This window comes from Pinus tabuliformis, chromosome 9, assembly GCF_031772625.1.
Source record: "Pinus tabuliformis cultivar Carrire ecotype Pingquan chromosome 9, CPIR1, whole genome shotgun sequence".
NCBI lineage: Eukaryota > Viridiplantae > Streptophyta > Pinopsida > Pinales > Pinaceae > Pinus > Pinus tabuliformis.
The window spans coordinates 718,397,705-718,417,247 of NC_142307.1; the positions used below are offsets into that span (position 1 = coordinate 718,397,705).

The 19,543-nt window shown below is 35.2% G+C and overlaps 1 long non-coding RNA gene across 4 annotated transcripts in view; it reads left to right on the top strand.

Moving 5' to 3' along the window:
- The window catches only part of LOC149150703 (uncharacterized), a 307,262-nt gene extending 288,874 nt beyond the window's left edge, over positions 1-18,388 (top strand). For 2 of the 4 annotated variants that reach the window (XR_016263610.1, XR_016263616.1), the window contains 3 exons: positions 17,113-17,315; positions 17,403-17,452; positions 17,806-18,388. This is a non-coding gene — a long non-coding RNA (uncharacterized LOC149150703). The remainder of the gene's footprint in view (positions 1-17,112; positions 17,316-17,402; positions 17,453-17,805) is intronic. The other 2 variants (XR_016263612.1, XR_016263617.1) reach the window with 1 other exon arrangement.
- Positions 18,389-19,543: the final 1,155 nt, after the last annotated feature.

Sequence of the window (19,543 nt, forward strand, 5' to 3'; positions counted from 1 at the left end):
TTTTGGAATGTGATGCGTTCAAAGACATTAGAGAAAGTTATGGGAATATGTTGGCATCAGTTTCTTGGCATTGTCTTTTCAGCGAGGGGATTGTTGGAAGGTTGGGATAGCTCATCATCAATTTGAATAAGAAAATGATTGAATTGTAAAAGACGAAAAATAGGGAATCGATGGTCCCGTAGACTATTTTTAGTCTCGTGGACGTTAAAATATCATTTCATTTCCGGATTTACGAGTTTGCATATTCATTAACACAATATTTATGTCATTGGGAGTGTTTGTCGTGCTTGCATGGTGTCTTTCCTTCCTAAAATGTGTTAAGGATATTATTATATTAAAATTGTTTTTATAATTATAATATTTTTTTAAGAATATATTTTTAATTTCAAATAAAATTCAAAATACAATTTTCCAAATATTATAAAAGTCCAAAAATTAATAACTATAAAAACTTTTTATAAAAAAATATTAATTATTCCATATTATTTATAAAAAAAATTTATGATAACACATAAATTTCAATAAACTATATTTTATATTAATGATGATACTTATAACACTCCTAATACAATAAGGATTACTTGATTGCAAGATAAGTATATTCAATTTTTCTCTTTTCTTTCTTATATAACTAAAAGTTAGTCCTTAATTAACTATTACTTATTGAGCCAAGTGGCTCATTCTATAGCCCAGTATGATGTGTAACATTGTCCATTCGTCATGAAAGTTGAAATTTTGCTCATGTCGGCCAAAATAAAAAAAAAAAAATTTAAAATCTAAAAATAAAAGAAATTAAATAACTATACAAAACATTTAAATAATATCCGCTCATAAAAAAATTACACGTGAAGAAATTAGATCCCTCTCGGCTCATAATAGATTCCTATTTAAAATGGATCTATGCTGGTATATATCCTTTTCTTATTTTATCTTTACATACTTATTTAAAATATATGTTTTAAAGCATAAAAGCTTTTACATATTAAATGGATGGTACTCGCTCTACGCCTCTGGCCCTCTACGTTGACAGTCTGTAGAAACAACCTTGGCGTATTCTGAGTGTGCCTTGATTGGTAAGTTCATCGACAGATGGCTTTCGTCGAGAACCATAGAGGTATGGATCGATAACACTTGGAGATCGAAAATGAAAGGGAATATTGTTATATTTGAGGTAGAAATGGTATTTTTTCCTTCTTGTTTGAACTAAGAGAAGACAAGGATGTGATTTTTCGAAATGGCCCTTATTTTCTTGGATCTCAGGGAATGTATATGAATAAATGGAGCCCTAATTTCAATCCTGATGAGGGCGTTCCAACAACTACCCCGGTTTGGGTTAAACTATCGCGTCTTCCGTTGTCTTGTTGGAGTGACAACTACCTTCGAATGATTGGAAACGGGGTGGGGAAATACATAGATAAAGTTGAGCCAAGAGGCTCCCAGTTTTCCTATGCAAATATCTGTATGTACGCCAATCTCGAAAAGGGCTTGCCAACGAAAGTAAATCTAACATGAGGGGAATGGAAGCATCGACAAATATTAGATTATGAGAAAATCCCCTTCAAATGTTGGCACTACCATGAATACGACCACTTTAATCGGGACTACTCGAAAGTCCCTCCCACCAAGGGCCCTAATCATCCTCCCCCCACCCCCAACCTAAAGAACTATGGCAGATTCAATGCAAGAGAGGGAATCAGGGAAATACAACTGATACAAAATCCCAAGCCAATAAAGGAAATAAATCGACTACTACCTCATCAAACCCCTTCAATGCATTAAGGAATCAAGAGGATATGAATGAAACATAGCCCATTCTTGAAGGAGATAATGAGAATCAACAACATGAAGAAGAATCAAAAGATTCGAAAGATGGAGAAATTAAAGAGGATGCTCCTTCGATGAAAGGCTTGGATAAGCAAATAAAGGGTCAGTCCCAAAACCCAAAAACTCTCACTCCGCAGAGTAGCTCTCACTCTAGTGTTGTGAAGGAAATAGCGGGTGTAATCACCCGTCATATGGCACATAACTTATTCTAGGCCGAGGATGGCAGTAGTCAGGAGACTGAGAGCTCTAGAAAGAGGGGAAGGCCGAAACAAAAGACTCTAAGGGAAAAAGAAGCGGAACAGAACAAAAAGCTGGGAAACCAGCCTGTAATCTCAAATATTTTAAAAAATAAAAGGGGGAAAGGTAAGGAAGAAACAAATGGATGGGTTCCCAAAATCCCCATCTTTAAATGATAATTTTGTCTTGGAATATAAGGGGTTTGGGGAGCCCCGCAAAGTCCTTGGCTATAAAAGACATGATTAAGCAAGAATCGCCCTAGATCTTATTTCTGCAATAGAATAAATTGGAGGAATAGGAGGTAAGTAAAATGGCAGCCATTTTTTGGAAAGAAAGTGTGGGTATCATTTAACAATCACGAGGGGCCTCAGGGGGTCTTAGAACCTTCTAGTCACAAAAGTTTTTCACATTAGTTGATAGCCTAAAAAGTTAGTTTTGGATTCTAGCAGTGTTGGAGCATAAATAATCCAGAGAAAGGATACTCGTTCATAATGTATATGCTCTTATCATGTATGGGTTGAAGGCAAAATTTTAGGATTCGCTGGAAGAGATCCGAAGAAAGGAGTGTCATCAAAACTACATTATCATAGGCATCTTCAACACAATGTTAAATGCCTTAGAAAAAATAGGGGGCTCCATTATTAGAGACCCCTTCAAGGACCGAATGGAAGATTTGATCGCGGATTGGGATCTGATCGATGTGATTATGAAATCTGGTAAGTACACTTGGACAAATAGAATGGGAGGAGATAGTCATATAGTGACACGTTTGGACCAATTCCTGATCCATAATAGTTGGCTTCTAAAAGGGCTTAATTGTTCCTCTTCCATCAAATCAAATAGCGCCTCAGATCATCGACCAATATTTTTACAAACAGACAAAATGAAAAACTTTAGGCCGATTTCATTCTAATTTAACGTAGCATGGCTACAGGAGGAGGGGGTGAATGAGTTAATTTCCCAAGCGTGGAAAAGTCTGGTTCAAGGCTCGTCGACATATGTATGGGACAATAAGCTCCACAACATCAAGCAAGCTCTCAGGAAATGGTTGAAGGAATCCTTTCAACCTCCGGGACAAAAGAAAAAATATTTAATAAAGCAACTTGATGACCACTACAAATTAGTTGAGGACTCACCAGTAGAAGAAATGCATCTGAGAACGGAACGAGATTTGATGAGGGATATATTCATGTCAAGTCGTTAGGAAGAGGCCCTCTAGCGCCTCAAATCTAGGAGCTTATGGCTGAAGGAAGGGGACCTGAACACTTCTTCCACAAACAGGAGATGACTAGGGAGAAGAGGAATCGGATAAAAAAAATTATTCTAAAGGCAAACCAAAAATTTCTGACTTTGAGGATATCAAGCATGAAGTGTTCCTACATTTTCGGGATTTTTATACAACAGAGACGATCCCCCTTGATAATGCAACCAAATTTCTCAGGTACATGCCAAAGGTAATTTCCCCCTCTTCTAATTTGAATTTGGTCAAACCCATAGATGAGGAAGAAGTTCTAGAGGTAATCAGATCCCTAAATTCGGAAAAGGCTCCAGGCCTCGATGGCTTCCCTATTAAATTTTACCGATCCTTTTGGTCTTTGATTAAAACTGATCTCCTTAGAATGTTAAATCACTCCCATGTGAAGAAGAAAGTAGGAGGTGGAACCAATTCCTCCTTCTTGGATTTAATTCCAAAGGAAACAAATCCTGTTAATTTCTCTCGATTTCATCCGATTTCCCTTTGTAATGCATCCTACAAAATACTAACTAAAATCATAGCCAATAGATTGAAACCCTTTCTCCCCACATTTATCTTGGAGAATCAAGGAGGGTTCATGCAACACTGGAATATCTTGGATAATATTATATTGGTTCAGGAAGTAGTTCATTCTATCAAGGAGGTAAGAAACGAAGGAATGGTCATAAAATTGGATATAGTAAACACATTTGACTGGGTAAACCATCCCTTTCTCTTCTTAGTGCTTGATCAATTGAGTTTTTTCCAAGAATTCATTCAGTGGATAAGATCCTACATTGGTGCTCCTTGGATTGTTCCTCTAATCAACGGGCGCCCAACTCCTTTCTTCTTAGCATCACGGGGATTGAGACATGGATGTCCCTTATCTCCAGGCTTATATATTATAATGGTTGAAAGCTTAAGTAAAAAATTAGACGTGGTTAGGCAGAATGAGCAACTACTTGGACTTAGCATAGCAAGAAATGTGAAAGAGATCAACCACTTACAATTCGTTGATGATACACTCCTACTTGGAGGGGCCTCTTGAATTATAGAAACATGATTCAAGAAGGTTCTAAACACCTATATGATGATCTCAGGAGGATTGGTAAATAAGAAGAAAAGTCAACTATTAGGCTGGAATTGCTCAGAAAATACTTTGCAAGAAATTTCTTGTATCTTGGGATTCCCTATTACCAAAAATTAGAGATCATTCCCCTATCTTGGAATACCCATATCTCTGGGCCCATCTTCTAGTGAAGACTGGGAGTCAGTTCTGCAAAAGATTCAAAAGAGAATACAGTCTTGGGGAGCTAGATGGTTGAATGTGGCAGGTAAAGTAGTCCTTATAAAATATGTTCTCTCCGCTCTTCCAATCTATATTGGTTTGGGATTAATGGCTCCTAAGACTATTATCCACAACATTAGCAGTATGATTCAGAATTTTTTATGGCGGGGAGGGAAAAATAATGAGAAAAGATTTCACTTGCTAAACTAGAATACAATCAGGCTCCCAAAAAAATTGGGGGGGTTAGCAATAAAGGATCCAGAGTATATAAACATAGCTTTAGGAGCCAAGTTGGTTTGGAGGTTGTTGACAACTCCAAAGAATGGTAGAATCAAGCCTTCTTGAGGAAGTATTTTCATAAAAGTCGACTGCTCAGGCCAGAGAACGAAGAATGGGAAGGACATGGGACCAAAATTTGGAAACTTTGAAAAGCCTCTGCCTCGATGGTGTTAGAAAATTTGGGATGAAAAACAGGGAATGAAAGGCGAATCAGAATATGGAAGGATCAAATCCCTCTTGCTGATCTAGCAAGGGACAATCAAGAGGTACAGGATTTGGCAAGGTGGATGGAGGAACAAGGAATAAGAAGCTTGGCTGATATCTCAAACTGGGATGCAAATGGATTGTGGAATGGTTGGATCAACCCCAACTGCCCTCCTCATCTGCAACAACCATGGTTTTCATTGATAAAAGCCCTCAAGGGTTACACGTCGATACCTTCCCATCATCTGGATTAGCGAATATGGATGGGAGATAAACATAATCATTATACGGTGAAAGAGGGCTACGAAATATTAATCAAGCAGATGTCGCACCCTCATACTTCTATATTATGGAGTAAGATATGGAATAAGGATGGTCTCATGAAGGTCAACATTTTTTGTTGGGAGTTGGTGCATGGAAAAATTTTGACTGTAGAGAACCTAAAGAAAAGGTAGATTTAGGGTTCGTCAAGGTGTGTTTTATGAGGAAACGTTGAAGAAGGCATCCCCCATGTCTTCTTTCAGTGTCCCTTCTCTTTAGAAGTGTGGAAAATAACTTTGCATCATGTAGTCAAATTCAATCTATCCCTGCAAATTGGACATAAATGTTCAAGATATGGAGTTCACACCCCCCATGGAGCCACAGTGCCTCTTTGATCATATCCAAATGTTGGTCAACCATCGCGATATCTCTGTTGGGCAATATGGCTCTATAGGAATTATGTTATCTTCAAGGATTTCAAGTCGGTCTCATCCTCAACAACTTGGAAAGGATCCCAACTTCTATTTGAAGTAATATCTTCAAAGGGATTTGATATGGATGATATGGATAAATTAACAGAATTTGAAAAAGAGTGGCTCAATGTTAAAAGGCCCCCTACCCAAGTTGGCAGTCTCAAATATCGTCAAGGAAATACACCCTTACTAATTTGCATGTCAAGTGATCAATTTCTGGAATGGAGGCAAGCTTTGGGCAGGTATCAGTTCTTCTTCGATGGCGCCTTGAAAGGAAATCTGGGGGAGGCAAGAATGTGAGGGGTTATCCTTCACCCCGATGGAGAAATTAAGAAAAAGTTTGTATGGGGGTTGGGCATTGCCTCAAACAACTAGGTAGAAGTTCTAGGACTTTAGCAAGGGATGAAGATTAAAAATGTAAACTTTGAAATGGGAACTATAAACTCAAAATGGGAACTCTGGCAAAAAAACCCCCAAAAAAAACATGAAAAACAGTGCTAAAAACGAAAAGTGTGTATACTGGAACGTTTTTTTTAGGGTCAATTTTCAATATTTAAAAAAAATGACAGTGAAACCGATTTTTTTTGTGCAAAAAACAATTGTTTTGAGGAAAAAAACACACTAATGTTTTTGGTAGAATAATATTTTTCTTTCCTAGGTATAATTTCAACATTTTTTAGTAATGACGATAAAGATAAAATAATGAGATCTGAAACACATTAAAATTCTATCAGTGTTCATCCATGATGTTAAATATATAATAACATAACACTAAATATCACTAAAATTCTAATTGTTTTCAACAATAAGATTAAAGATACAAAAAAATTGGAATTTTTCAACCATAAAATTAAAAAACCATGACATTATGAACAAATTACGTGATTAAATTAATCAAAATGTCATTACTTGTAGATTAAACGAAACATACATTATATCTCTAAGTTTTTTTTTTCCAAGGAAAAAAACGGTAACCTTTTATTAAAAAATTAATGAAAAGTTACACTAGCAGATGCAATGAAGCATTCAAAAAATTGCCACTTGGGCACGAGTGCTAACGCACCCCACACAGCTTTGTGATACTGTGCACAAAGAATAGGAGAAAGTACAAAGAAAGAAAAGAGGGAAAAAAAATCAAGTTTTTCGCCCCTTTTTCTTTTCGACCTTTCGCCACTCACCCAGAGTGGGCTCGATCGAAGCAATGACTAACTGAGTTGTTTCGTTCTGCTGCCCTGATTCTTTATCTGAATCTGAAGTATCTGAATGGTGATGCCGTTTGTTGCCTCCCATGCTTTGATCCCCACTTGTCGTCTCTGCATTGTTTTGCTGGGTCTCTGCCTGATTTGTATGTGGCTGTGGATCCTTGTTGACTGCTCTATTTTCCTTCTGCTTCTCTATTTCAACTTCCTCTATGATGTTATCATCCTCTGCTGCTTCTGTTTTTTCCTCTTCTGTTACCGAAGGGGCTTTCTTTCGGGCGAGTCTCCTCTTTAAGACTTCATCTAAATTCTGCCATCCTTTGTGCTTCCTTTGTTGGGGCTTGCTCTTGCTGGGGCAAGCATTGAGCAAATGACCTGTTTGTTGACATCCCCTGCATCTGAATGCTGTGTTCTCATAGTCCAAAGGTTGTTTCCACTGAATATTGTTAAAATTCAGAATGATGCTTTCGGGTAATCCTTGGCTGAGATCTACCTCGACACATATCCTAGCAAAAGTAAAAATTCCTTTTAAGTGTCTATCTGTATCAATCTTTAACATTCTTCCAAGGGTATTCCCGATAGCTGATAAGGTCTTGAAGTGCCAGAAATGAATTGGGAGATTATGCAACCTTACCCATACTGGCATCCTTGATACCACCATAGTATTGGCATCAAACTCTGGAAACCATGGGGTGACAAATAAACCCGCACTGCCCCAGAACCATGGTCCTTCACTGAGAATTTTTTCCTTTTCTTCGTCTACTTGAAATACTACTATGAAGAAGCCCTTCGAGCATAGATGGATCTGGCAATTTTTTGTCCAGACCGTGTGGATCCATTGATACAAAGCCTCAGTTCTAGGCCAGAATCCGTTAAATCTACAAATAACAGCGTTTTTTTCCAGATCTGAAAAAATGCAGCTTACCTCTGGAATATCCAGCAAGATTGAGGGGCTCTCTGGCATTTGATCCACGATATACTGCCCCGGCAATATATTGACTGCTGCCGGATCTTTCCCCTTTGGAGGTTCTTTCCCTTTGGCTGCATCACGATAGGTGCCTGTAGATTTTGATGTAGATCCCTTTGACCCACCTCGCAGACGGTGATTGAGGATAATTGTTGAGTCCTTCGCTACCGTGTAGTGCTGGAGTGTTTGATGTTCCTGCATGCATATCCCAGAAAAAATTAAGATTTGAAGTGCAACTGGGATCCCCAGTTTGTCCTGGATTTTTTGTTTAAGCTCCAGAACCCTCATGCTTCCCCAGATCTGCAGACAAAAATGTCTGCCTTCTGTTGATCTGATGAAAATTTGTTGCGCTGCAGAGAAAGTAGGGGTTTCATAACACCGCGAACCCAAGTCTCTGCTCTTCCCCCTTTCTAGATCTACAATTTTTTCATTTAAGATTCTCCCTGGGACGGCCGATCGAACCCACGGCGTACTGGAAAAGGGCAACGAGACTGGTAAACGCCTCTCTCCTTCATTGTAATATTCCACATGAAATCCTTCTGTTGCCGCCGTGAGGTGAACTTCTTCGCTGATGAGCTTTCTTCCTTTTTCCAGCTGCGTCCATGGCAGATCCGGATGCGTCCTTAATAGATCTGGTGTTCCTGCGATTGCTAACGGCCGGATCTCGGCTCCGTCTGAGACTGTGACAGATCCGCTGGCTTGTCGTCCAATAAGCCCCGTCTCCACCAGAATGTTTCTGCCGCCCACAGAAATCCTGACTGAAAGAGGACGCAGAAGGGGCAGCGCAGCTCTATCTGCAAGATATTCCCATATCCCTGATCTGGTACGCACCTCTCCATCTTCGAAATAGCAGACCAGGGGCCGGACGGCGACCAGGGCCGAGACAACGTTTACAGAAAAGCTAGGGTTCATGACGGCAGCCTCCCGCGCTCAAAAATCTTTTTTATGAATATTTCAAATCCCTCATAATAAATATTGTTCTTATTATATCTCTAAGTTATTGTAGCATTGTAGATATTTTAAACAATAAAAATCATCATAATTAAAACATATAATCCAACAAACATAAAAATGACTCATAACTTCATTTAACACCATATGAAAATCAAAATTTTTATTTCAAGATATAATGCAAACATCAATTATATTAACTATCTTAGACAATTATTCAAAATCACTCATATTTTCTTGCACACCATCAGAATTCACATCTTCAGATGAATGACTGGATGCAGATGAATATGTTCCATATTCTTCTCTTTCATCAACTAGTGCTCCATCTAAGTCCACATGCATGCCCACCATTTCAGGTTTCAAAATTCTTCTGGATCTACGATTGGTTTCAATAGACTCCCATCTCAACATTGTTCCTTTTGGTAACAACCTCTTCAGAATCGCTATCGTCTTCAAGTGAATAGTTCCTCTCTTTGTTAAATTGAATTCATAAACAAGTATGTCAACATCTTCCAATTTTAAGAGGTCTGTTCGGCGACGATTTATATTTGTACCCTTTCTTTTTCTCTTTCTGCCAAATTTTTTTATCACTACCATCTCTAGCTTATACACACCATTGAATGGGTGTGTATTTGTGGCGTACCAATGTACTTCAACACTTGCAACATCTTCATTTTCTGTAATGACCTTTATAACCTTAGCAACCCAGAATGGATAACCATTGGGATCTCCATCTACTAGCACTGCGATCATGCAATCCTCCTTAATATCATGTACTGAACCCCCTGTAAAGGTCTTCCATGGCTTCACGTTGTGCACGAGATCTTCTGGAACCAATATACATTTCTCTTTCCTTTGCATATGAGGAATTAATAATACCTTGAGATTGTTGTTGTTCAACAATGTTTCTTTCCTCGTGTTCATTTGACACATTTTGTGGCCAAATAAATGGATTTTTCAAAGGTATATCTTCATTTGTTTTACTTGAAATGATATCATTTTGATTATTGAAAAAAGACTCCCATCAAACTGAATCAACAATATATATATATATATATATATATATATATATATATATATATATATATATATATATACATACATTTTTGAATCTCTTCTAGGCAATCATAATAATTTATATCTCTATTTTGTCTGCGTGCATTATGAACTTCAACGATTGATTGTAATAACAATATATTTGATGCAAATATTGGATGATCTGGAATGAACTTCAAAAATGCCAAACCTGATGACGGTGCCCATTCTGCAGTAGTTGAATACTTCTTGCCCCATATTATTGTTTTCCCATCAATTTTTTTGATACGAAATTGATGTTGGAAGCTAATTTCATTAAGTTGTTTAATGCATTTCTCCTCACCATGCGATCCCAGAATAAGCCTTCGCATATCAATAGTTTCTTCCAACACATCAAAAGTAGGCTCTGCCATATATGATTTCTTAATACATTCAATTAATGATGGCAAGCTCCCAACTTCTTTCCTCCTCAAAAACGACTGAACATCTGTTCAATATGGTCATGAGTGTGCCCAACAAGAATGAAACCAACCTTTACCTTCTGAAAAATTCTCAATTCAACAAGCATGTTTAGATATCCAAAAACAATCTGATTTTTGTTTTCACGACAAGTGTTGTCGAATTGTAAATACAAAACTTCAAGAAGATTACCAGACCAATGAGAAAGCACATCATGAATTATGGTTATTTTCAGATTTGCATCATTATGAATATTTGGAGTTGTGAAGTATACCCTTGGCAACATTTTCCCATTGAATACCATACAACCGACCAAGTGATACTGAATAAAATTTTCCTCCTGTAAATTTTTGGGTGTGCGAACAAAATGTGGTAGAAGTGTTTTCTTCTAGTCCATACCATCAATTATCAAACCCAAATATTTATTTGGATTATCATAACACTTATTTCAATGCTTGTACAACTTTTTCCTTTCACTTGTTTGTTGTTCGTGATACTCTTGAAGTGTTTTGACAATGGAATCTACACAACATAAAAGAAAGTCATTAAGAAATACGTTTTCATAGTTGATGACTATACAATTTTAAAAGTTAAAGTTATGAATGCTTACCTCTTTCTGACCCTTCACATTTATCCTTTTTTTATTTAAGAGAAGCACATGTACTACAAATCCCCATCCTTGTCTTCTTAGGAATATGGACATTGTTGAATTCTTTCTTCCATATCTTCACAAAATATTGATATGTAATAAATCAACCATGTCCCTCAACACCTTCTGCATATTCTTTGTATAAGTTGTAGATTTCTCGTCTTGAGAAATTATCTGGAATATGTATTGTCTCTCTATTTGGCATACACTCTCCATGCTTTGAAAATAAATCTTTCATCCATGACATTGCAGTATTTGATAATGGCCCAAACTGTCATTTATGACGTACTTCTGAATAAAATGTGGGATCTTTTTCTAAATTTTCGTGGATTCTTGACAGATGAAAATTACCCATTTAATGAAACATTTTGAAAGCTTTTCTACAGATAAATAAAGACTAGGGAAAATTTTAGGTGCTAATATTCACCCATGGGCTAATTTTCTATACTTTTTCCAAAAAAAAGATTTGTTAATTTCTATTTTTTTGTAAAAATGATTCACCAAATTTTATAGAATGAAATTACTTTACCCTAAAAATCGCAAAAAAATTATATATAAACTATATAAAAATATTATAGATTTGAATATTTTTACAAAAATATCTCCAAACATTATATAGACTTCATATTATAGACTAGTGGGATTTGCCAACCTTTCTAAACTTTAAGATAAATTTCCATCCTTCGAATTTTCTCTGATAAAGATCTAATATGATAATCGTAACCTGACAATGTAGATTGCATGCACCCCACTAAATATGAATTTTGCATGCTTTTATTCATTGACAAATATCTCTTCATTTTCTCTAATGCAAACTTGAAATTCATATGTTTCAAGCAATCTTTTTGACAACATCACTTGAAATGAGAGCGCTGATAAAACTTATTCTCGTCAGATATTCTGCTCTACCCCTTGTATAACTAGAACATCTTGGAGTGATATGAAAAGGTTTTCTCCTACTCCTTGATACAATATTTCCTGGCAACATCTCCATCATTGGATCATCTTTTGTATAAGATTTTCATCATCATTATGAGGAATGTTATCCTCACTATGATCATCTGTGCTTTTGAAATACTAACTTGGAGGATATTATTCATATTTCCTTTCTTCAGTGCTACTCTCATAGTCCTTAGAATTAGGACTAACTGGAAAATTTGACTCGATGTTTATTGGATATTCTTCATCATGTGCATTGTCAGTGCTGCTCTCATAGTCCATAGGATTAAGACTATGTCGAAAATGTGAGTCTTTACTTACCGAAAATTCTTCATCTTGCCCTTCGTCACTGCTCTCATAGTCCTTAGGATTAGGACTAAGTGCTTCATTCCGTCCTTCGTCACTACTGCTCTCATAGTCCTTAGGATTAGGACTAGGTGGAAAATGTGATTCTCGATTTATTAGAAATTCTTCATCCTGACCTTCATCACTGCTGCTCTCATAGTCCATGGGATTAGGACTAAGTGGAAACCGCGACTCTTTATTTATTTGAAAATCTTCATCATGCTCTTCATCACTGCTTCTCTCATAGTCCATATGATTAGGACTAAGTGGACACCATGACACTCTATTAATTTGAAATGATTCATCATGTTCTTCATCACTGCTGCTCTCATAGTCTATAGGATTAGGACTAAGTGGACACCCTGACACTTTATTCATTTGAAAATTTTCATCATGTTCTTCATCACTGCTGCTCTCATAGTCCATAGGATTAGGAATAAGTGGACACTGTAACACTCTATTCATTTGAAATTCTTTGTCATGCTCTTCATCATTGGTTCTCTCATAGTCCATAGGATTAGGATTAAGTGGACACTGTGACACTATTCATTTGAAATTCTTCATCATGCTCTTCATCACTGCTCCTCTCCTAGTCCATAGGATTAGGACTAAGTGGAAACCATGACTCTTTATTTATCTGAAAATCTTCATCATGCTCTTCATCACTGCCGCTCTCATAGTCCATAGGATTAGGACTAAGTGGAAATTGTGACTCTTTATTTATTTGAATTTTTTCATCCTGTCTCTCATCAATGCTACTCTCATAGTCCTTAGGATTAGGACTAAGTGGAAGAATTTTCATTATATTCATCAATATGAATAGAGTTGTTACGCAACGAAGATGTTGATGCTTCACAAAGCGAAACTTCGCTATTAGAAGAGTCCATGCCTTTCAAACATAAGAGGTTGAATGATACAAATGCAATCTCTCCTAATGATAATATATAACTTAAAGAATGAAAATTTCGCTCCAAAGTTTAACTCCAAAAATTTTTGCCGAAATTTTTCCCTACAAAAATTTCATTTCATGTATTTTCCTCCATAATTTTCTTCTACAATTTATTGAAAAATTTTAACTAAATTTTCTTATCAAATAAATCTTTTAAACTAAATCTTTAAATTAAAATTGTAAACTAAATATTTTACCTAAATTAATTTTTTACGTAAACTATATAATATTTACTAGACAATTGATTGTTTTTTTTTAATTTTTATTATATCTTCTAAAACAAATTAATCCCACATTCACTATGCTATAAAACAATTCCGTAATGTTCTCTTTATCATAATTTACTATATCGCCATAACAAGAATTATAGGCTAAAGTCTTTATAAAAACAAATTAATCCCACATTCATTGCATGGTAAAACAATTCCGTAATGTTCGTTTTATCATAATTCCCTATATCACCATAACAAAATTTACATGTTAAAGTTTTTATAAAAACAAATTAGTCCCACATTAACCATGCGGTAAAACAACTCCGTAATTTCTGCTATAACACAAATTTCATTATCACTATTCCTCACATCAAATGAAGGATTTTCGAGGTTCGTTAAAAGACTTGGAGCAAATTTGTGGAACAACTACATTGCTATCAACAACATATTCAATGAAAGATTATCGCATTTGAAAGGTTAGTTTCCCTTTTGTTGTGTGCAAGTTTTAAAATTCAATAGGTTAAATGAAATTAATTTTTTTTTAGAAATTATAAATTTAGATGAGATAGATTTACCCATTACGTCCATAGTGGGCATGGTGGGCCCAATCGTGCTCGTCGGCATCTCAATAGGCCCGTGGGGGAGGGGCGGCGGCGCTGGGTGAGCCCCACCCCGGCAACGAACCGTTGGGTCATCGGGGTGGGGCGGGGTGCATTGGTGCCTAGCCCCCCGTCCCACCCCGGCTGATCGTTGGGCCATCGAGGTGGGGTGGGGGCTAGGCACCAGCCCCTTGCCCTAGACCTGCGGCCCAACGGCCCGCCACCTCGGTCGACTATTGGGCAGCCAAGGTGGGGCGGGATGGGGCTGCACGGTTGGGGTCATCGGGGTGGGACGAGAGGGGGGTGCACGATTGGGGCCGTCTGGGTAGGGTGGGAAGGGGGCTGCATTTTTTTAATTTCTTATTTAAAAAAAATATTAAATGGCTATGTTTTACAAAATTATTTATCATTTATCGTTTTGTTTGTTAATTTAAGCTATTTTTTTTTGTAATTTACTAATTTATGTATATGTGTATTTTTTTTGGAGGAAAATGGCATCAAAGAATATTTATGTGAATCTTTTTTTACCAAAGACTGTTAAAATTAAAGGTGGATCCTAAAAAAACATTGTTAAACGAACCAAACCTGAGTTGATAGCTACAAATCTATCAAATGTCTCAAACGATAAGAAGACAATTCATACTGAAAGAAATCAAAAGAAATGAAACTTCCAGAAAATGCATGGTATGTGAAAGAAAGAGAAGGTGAAGATGTGAATATATATATATATATATATATATATATATATATATATATATATATATATATATATGTTGATATCCCTAACAATAGTGGAATTTATGAGGTGCTGGGAAAGGTCATAGATATGTGTTTGATACCAGACACTGAAGTTGTTTATATACTTACAAAACCACCCAAGTCACATGATAAGATTAAATATCAGTTATCATATTCATTGTATGACACGAGAGAGGTATCTACAAAGTTGTCTAAACAAATTGTAAATGAGATTGCACAAGATATTGTAAGTATTGATATTTATATTTGTGTTTTGCGTTATTGTAACTATCTCATTATATTTTTATAACTGAGTTTTTATTAACATATGATATTTTGTTTGATAGAATTTTGTTGAAAGTATTTCAATTATGTTGGGAGGCATTCATTTTATAGAGCAAAATATTATGAATGTTGTCAACAGTTTCTATTCAGGGTCAGAAGAAGATATGGCAAACAAGAAAAAATTAGTAATTCATGATGCTACAAAACTACACCAAGGGATCAGAAAAAATACCTCTAGTGGATCAATCTAGCAAAGTTAGACAGATTACTTTTGAAGATGAGGAAGTTGAAACTGACACTGAAGAATATGTTGCTGTTACTGAGGATGACATTGGAACTGATGTTAGAAAGGAGAAGAGCCATAAAAGACAAAAAATAATAATGCCCACGAATGTCTCTGTTCTAGTTAATGACGAGAATGTTAGGAGGAAGAAAAGTAAAGTTGAACATTCTCAAGTAGTCATTACCAACAGTGAAGATCTTAGTGAAACTTCAAAAGAAAGCAGGGAAATCATTACATCAGGAGCTGATTTAGAGGATGGCATTATTAAAACAAAACAAAATGCCATTTGACAGAACTTGACAAAAAGAAACTTAATTGAGGGTGGTCGTACATTTCAGCTTAATGTGAGACAAATCTATAAGGCAAGTGAAGGACAATGTAAATATCAAATCAGAAAGCCACACCACTTGCATGTTCACAACTTGAAGACATTGATGAGGTACAATCCATATGCTCATGTGGTTAATTATGTGCTTCTTGTTGATCTAATAAAGAAGCATTTGATAAGTCAAAATGTTTTGAATACAATTATTATGTGCTTGGGGGGAACCATTCTGTAGAAGCTCAAAGGCAATTGATGGAGGAATATCCCAATAACCCACGTTTTGAAACAATGAAATGTATCATTTATGTTGGTTTATTAGATATAGAAGCAAAGTTATTGACATGTGATCATAATTCAGATAATGAATATATGATGTCTATGACTTTCATCCAAAGGGTTAGATTTATTCATAGTGAATTTGAAGGCAAAATGTGGTGGGGATAAGATAAATGTTACTGTAGATTTCCGAAAGGAATGTTGTATGGAAATAGGCTATCAAATCTTTATTGATAACATTTTCTAGTTGGCATTTAGAACTAGAGAGATATGAGAATTGATTAATGAGATTTTTAACATGTGGGAGAAAATTGACATTAAAAACCAGAAGGTCAAAAGGTCAAAACCATTGATATGTAGCAACAGTAAACCAGGTCTTGAAATGAATCAGCTTCCAGAAGATATGACTATCACACCTTGGAGAGAAATGCAAGGAGTGAGGAATGAAAAACTTGTCAAAACAATATTATGTCGTGTGAGGACAGGGGAATTATCATTGGAGGAAATGTCTGAAGAATTTCAAAAGTAAGTTTGTTGAATTATTTTTACTTATTTCTAGATTATGATTTTCTTTTTAATATAACATATTGTTCTTGGTAGTATTTGTTATGCATATCATTATATTAAATTTTTTACTTTATCTATTCAGTCACAAAGTTTACATGAAAATACAAGAACAAATGGTTAAATTGTTGAATGAAGATAGTTGGGATGATGTTGTACGCAACTATCCAGATTCAAGTTCTACATCAACATTAAAAGATTTTTATCTTGCATTTAAAAAGGTATGTTGATTTATACATTCATTTTTATTCATCTGTATACTATTTTTATTTTATAACTTATACATATATTTGTTTATTTTATTAAATATGAGGAATGATGCAAATGGAGCACCAGATAGTTTCAGAACCTTTATTGAAAAAATTAAGATTGAAAGACTAAAGAAGCAGCGTCTTAAGAATGTTGAACTTGATCCAACTCTTACTCATTTCATTTGGAATGGGCTTGACACTATTCAATATCAAGTAATACAAGGTGACTGTGAAGAAATTGCTAAACTCATACCTAAAAGGAATTATTCCCTTGTTATTGCAGATATTCCCCACGGTTTCAATATCCCACACATTGACTATGATAGTGACCTTTATACTTATCAAGCTCTTAGTAAAGTGGTTGCGGGATTTGTAGAAGTCATCATCACCGTTATGGAGATTTGTGACATTTCATTCAGACACACAATTGGCAATGTTATTGTCGAACTTCAAAGGGAAAACAAACTCAAGAATGCAGCTCACATGGTAAGACGTTGAAAATGTATGTTTGATTAATGTTAAAAAATTCATTTATGTACAAATTAATTGAACTTTTACTATTTCATGTTACAGGAAAAAGTCAAATCTTCTTAACCGTGAAGATCAACCATTTATAAATGATTGTGAGTTCATCCATATTGATAGTTAGGCAAAAGATGATAACTATATGTCTATGCTTTTTAATCGGGTAGATGGAAAGAGTCATAGCCAAGTACTGGTTTATGATGTTGTTGTGAAAAAACTAACATATGAAGACAAATAAGCAAAAGGAGAGATAGTTAACATTTATAAAAAACCATAGTCATTGATTAACTATCTTATAGACATATGTTCAAATGAAGGAGATTTGGTTCTAGATTTATTTTCTGGCTCAGGTAAGTTTTATTATATAGAATTGAATTTCAATATCTTATTTCTTAATTTATATGTCATTAAACTAATTTACTTTATTATTTCTTTTGTTTTTGATAATTAGGTACAACACTAGCATGTTGCCTACAAAAAGGAAGAAATTGGGTTGAAGAAAGGGGATTGTAGAGTCTCCAAAATGTCTTCAAAATATCATCCACTTTCACCTTTATCGCCACCATTTCACTCATATGTCGCAACTCCATAGCCATATAATCTTTCATTAGCCTCCATTTTCATGATTACACGGAGTTACCTTTTTGTTTTCCAAAAGTTAATGATTTCTAGTATTATAAGTGAATTAAATGGTTAAAACTTAGAAAAAATACATATACTTGCTAATACTTAAAAGTGGTTTGAGTTTCATGACATGTGTAGGTCATTTGGAAGCTTCCAAGGTACCCTTATGTGGCCTCCAATGCTCAAATTCGAATTCCCTTCAAGATATGGAAGAATATTTGGATAAAGGTCAAAGAAGATATGTGTCTCATCATTATCTATTTCAGATTTTCTAGGGATCTAGGGAGAGAATAATGGAGCTCCATTAATGAGGTAGCTTCTTATGTTTTTTTATAAATAGGAGAGCCTCCTCCTTTCAAAGACATGAGAAAAGTTGGGGAAATGCTCATGTTTTGAATATAGAATTTGGATTTGGCACCATGTTCATGAGTGATATTCACTTTGATTTGGTTATGCTTGTATTTGGAGCCTCTCAACTTTCCATCTTTCGTGCTTTTGGATTGGCCACCTATAATGTGTGAGATTTATTGTTTTTCATAGATTAAGATTTATTGCTTTCATAGATTAAGATTTATTTATTCATATCTTTTCCTGTGTGAGAGGTTAAGAGTGATTGTTTTCATTTGCTTTCATATCTAGAGGTTAAGAATGATTGTTTTTGCTTTCATTTCATGTCATGTGGTTTTGATTATTCATTTCATGGGATCCTGATTTGATAATACACACATGATCTCTTAGAGTAGATTTCATTTCATGCAATTTCATTTTTGCAAGTGTGGTAGATCAAGATTTCAATTCTTGCAAGTGGGATAGATTAAGATTTCAATTCCACGCACTGTACTATAATTTCTTTTGAATTGATTGTTGAATTAGAATAGGTGAATTTGGTTTTTCGTTATTTAGGTTTCATAGTTAGATTGATGTAAATTGGAAGTTAATTTCTAGCATATACAATGCACGCATGCTTCGCAAGTTTTACGAAACCCCCGGGTTGACAATTAAATGATAGGTAATTAATTTGCCTCAACTGGGATTTTAGTGAAACACGTGGCAAAAAAGGCAGAGGAAACTCAACCACCATTACATGGAATGATTGGAAAGGCATACATTGGGAGATTCACAGACATCATAGATCCATTAGAAGAGGAAAACAAGCAAAATGAAGCAGAAAATATTGTGGGAAAAGACAATGATGAAACTCTAGAGGATGAAGAGTTTAGATTACATGATATTGTTGATTAAATTTAAGTTATGCTTGGAAATAAAGCTCATTTTTTGTAACTACTAATTAGTTATACGTGTAATGTTTTTGACTTTGACATTTTATGAGAAGAATAAACATTCAATTAATGTTGTTATGTGTTCAATATTTGTATTATGTGATTTTCGCTTTAATTTTTATGTGAATCATTATTTTTTGAAAAAAAAATAGTGATTATTATTATTTTTTGACATGAAATTCATTAAAAAAAAAAAAACTATTATTTAACCATTTTTGTTAAAATTTTCCTATAAAAATTGTGATTTTGTCATGTCATTTCTAGCAAAAAATTATCAAAATGTGT